Source organism: Elephantulus edwardii, unplaced genomic scaffold (assembly GCF_000299155.1).
Source record: "Elephantulus edwardii isolate Elephantulus edwardi_28Jun2011 unplaced genomic scaffold, EleEdw1.0 scaffold00002, whole genome shotgun sequence".
NCBI lineage: Eukaryota > Metazoa > Chordata > Mammalia > Macroscelidea > Macroscelididae > Elephantulus > Elephantulus edwardii.
The window spans coordinates 16,557,410-16,561,609 of record NW_006399752.1 but is presented as its reverse complement, the minus strand read 5'-3'; positions in this window follow the sequence as shown (position 1 = coordinate 16,561,609).

The window sequence follows — 4,200 nt, the reverse complement described above, 5'->3', positions numbered from 1 at the left end:
ATTCCATAGACAACACTCCAGAAGAAATATATTGATAAGGAGCAACTTGAACAGGTGTGGAAGAAAATGCAAAAGATGGAAGAAACAATTAAGAAAGTATATATCCCAGAGACCACAGTACAAAAGAAATGTATTGATGAAGAACAAATTGAACAGCTGCAAAAGATGGAATAAAGAATTGATAGCACAGATAAAGAGGTACAAGAACTTAAAAAAATGATCACAAGAGGTTACAGCAAACACAGTACTAGAAATAACAGAAAAGCATGAAAATGCAGTCCAGAATATAAAGACTGAAATGGCACAAGTGTCTAACAGTTAGAAGCACAAAAAAGAAGAACTGGAAAGATGGAACAGAGAGGCAATGAGTTGAAATACAAAAGCCTCACTGAAAATATACGTGAAAAAATATCAGAGATATCAAAGATAAAGTCAATAAAGAAAACATTAAACTCATGTGGGATGACATCAAAGAGAATAACATACATATGACTGGCATTCCAAAACAGGGGAGTGATAGGGAAATCACTAAGAAAATTGTGGAAGAAGTAGTAGAAGAACATTTCCCGGGTATTTTAAAGAACAGGGAAATCCACATTCAAGAAGCTCAGTGACATCAAATAGACTAAGCCAAAAAGAAAAACATCAAGACATGTTATGTTATATTGTTATGTGCCGTCGAATCACTTGCGACTCATAGTGACCCTATGTACAATAGCCCTAAACCCTGCTCTATACTGTGCCAATTGCACTGCCTCTGACACGCCATCCTGATTACCCCAATCACTCAATCAATCCACCTCATAGAGGGTTTTCTCCTCCTGCACCATCCCCCCACATTCCCAAGCATGATGTCCCTCTCCAAGGACCTGTCCCTCATTATAACATGTCCAAAGTATGTCAGATGAAGTCCCACAATCCTTGCCTCCAAGGAGCAGCCTGGTTTAACCCTTTCCAGGATAAATCTGTTTGTTTTCTTGGTAGTCCATGGTATATTCAATACTCTTCTCCAGCACCACAGCTCAAAGGCATCAATTCTCCTTCTATCCTCCCTAGTCATTTTCCAACTCTCTGATGCATAACAAGTGATTGCAAAGACCAAGACCATAGCCTGTATCAGATGCACCTTAGTCTCCAGAGTGACACCATTGCTCTTCAGTAGCCTGGAGAGGTCCCTAACAACTGACTTTGCCATCACAATGCATATCAAGACATACCATAGTCAATTCTCCAAATTAAAATATATGGATATAATTCTAAAAGTAGCACTAAAAAACCAGTCACTTACAAAAGGGAAACAATTAGATTAAGTTCTGATTTCTTAGTAGAAACCGTACAAGCTAGAAGACAATGGGATGGCTTATGCAGAAAGCGGAAAGAAAACAGTTGCAGCTAAAGATCCTATAGCTGTCAAAGATCTCCATCAAATATGAAGGAGAAAATAGATCCTTTGCAGAAAAGAAGAAACTTAAAGTATTTGTGTAAACAAGGCCAAAGGAAAGTGCATGGACCATAGTAACCAGAAACAGAAGAAAAAGAAACAAATGGTAAAAGTAAAACCTGACCTCACAATAAACACACTTAATGTAAAAAGTCTAAATCTGCCAACTAAGAGAAAAAGTGCAGCAGAATGTATATAAACACAAAGCCCATAAATTTGTTTCCTACAAGAGAAACATCTAAAAAAAGAAGAAAAAGAAAGGTTCAACATCAAAGGGTGGGGGAAACATTCCAAGCAAATGGCAACCTCAAGAAAGCAGGAGTGCCAATACGAATCTCTTAAAAAATAGATTTCAGATGAAAACCACCATAAAAGATAAGGAAGGACATTACATACTGACTAAAGTCACAATAGATCTAGAAGACACAACCTTGGGTAAAGTTTATACACCAAATAATAGACCTGTAAAATACATAAGATAATGAGTAACAGAATTTAGAAAAGAAATGGACAACACCACAATAGTGGTAGGAGATTTTAGCACACCACTCTCACCAAAGAATAGGATAACCCAAAAGAAACTCAACAAAGATGCAGAAGACATAAACAATACAATAGTCAACTTGACCTTGTGGATATATTCAGGGAACTGCACACAAATAAAAGTCACTTCACTTTCTTAAGTTCACATGATACGTTCTCCAGAATAAATCACATATTTTTTTTATATTTTTTTATTTTTTATTTTTTTAAATTTAGGTTGTTTATTTTTCATTTCAATGAACATCTACAGAGATTTTGTGATTCCATTCATTCATTGTTGCACCCTTCTCCCCGCACAAACCCCTCCCCCCTCCCCTATAAATCACATATTAAGACACAAAGCAAACCTCAACAAATTAAAAAACATTGAAATAATATAAAGTATCTTCTCAGATCACAGTGCCATAAAATTTGTAATTTGTATATTAAATAGTTTGATGCAGAGCATTTCAAACTAATTGATTCACTCTAATTCTAAAATGGAAAATATATTTCTATATTTTATTAAAATGGTAATAAAATATATAGCTTTTACCTTTTAAAAAATATTAAAAATTAACCATAAGAGGATAAAGCTTACAAAATCATCCATGTGGAAGCTTAATAACTCTTTGCTAAAACACGATTTGGTTATGAATGAAATTAAAAAGTTCCTTGAAACAAATGAAAATGAAAATACAAAATACCAAAACTTCTGGGATACAGGTAAACCAGTGCTTAGGGGGCAGTTCATAGCAATTAGACCCAGATAAAAGAAGAAAGAAAAAGAATTCTCTACCTCAACACATTCATAAACTAGAAAAGTAAAAACAATCTAATCCTACAGCCTCAAGAAGAAAAGAAATTATTAGGACAAGAGCTGAAGTCAATAAGATAGAAAACAGAAAAACTACTGAAACCATCAGGAGCTGGTTTTTTGAAAGAGTCAATAAAATTGACAAATCAGTGGCAAACTTAACACACAAAAAAGAGAAGACACAGATAACTTGATTAAGAAATTACAAAGGTGACATCACAACAAAAGAAAATGAAATTAAATCAATAATATTGGAACACTATGAAAAGCTATAGTCTGATAAATTTGAAGACCTAGAGAAAATAGGTAAATTCCTTGAAACTCAAGCCCTACCTAGATTTACAAGAACAGATACAGAACACTTCAACAGACCCATCACAGAAAAAATTGAAAAAATAATAAAAATACTTCTTCATTAAAAAAAAAAGTCCTGGATGAGATGGCTTCACAGCTGAATTCTACCAAATATTCAGAAAGGATCTATCACCAATTCTACTTAAACCACTTCAAAAAAATTTAAAAAGAAGGAACATTCCCAGAGACATTCTATGAAGCAAGTATAACCCTACTACCAAAACAAAGCAAAGATATTACCAAGAAAGAAAACTACAGACCAATATCTCTCGTGAACATAGATGCAAAAACCCTTAACAAAATCCTAGCCAATTGAATCCAAAAGCACATTAAAAAAAATAATAATTCACCATGAGCAAGTGGGATTCATAATGGGCATGCAAGGATAGTCTAACATGAGAAAAACAATCAACATAATTCTCCATATTAACAAAGTAATTAAGAAGAACCATATGATCTTAGCAATTGATGCAGAAAAGGCATTTGATAAAACCTAACACTCCTTCCTGATAAAGACATTCAGCAAAATCAGAATAAAAGGCAATTCCTCAACATATTGAAAAGTATGTATGACAAACCCAGGACCAATATCATTCTCAATGGAGAAAGACTAAAAGTGCTGGGTGTTTTCTAAACAGGGGCCAGACAACAATGCCCACAGTCATCAATTCTATTCAATATTGTATTGGCAGTGCTGGTTAGAGCAATAAGACAACAGAAAAAAAAAATAAAAGTCTTTTGGCTAAACTCTCTCTATATGCAGATGATTTGATAGTGTACACAGTAAACCGCAAAGACTCAACAAAAAGCTTGTTAGAGCTAGTAGGCAAAATCAGTAGAATGGCAGGATAGAAGATCAATATCCAAAAATCAGAGGGAGTCCTCTCAGTAACAATTAGAACTCAGAAATGAAAACCAATATTTACAATAGCCAACCAAAAATTGAGACATTTGGAAGTAAACCTAACTGGATGTACGAAAGACCTATAAAAATAAAACTACAGAACATGTCAGCAAGATACAATAAAAGACCTAAAGAAATGAAAAAATGTTCCCTCTTCATGGA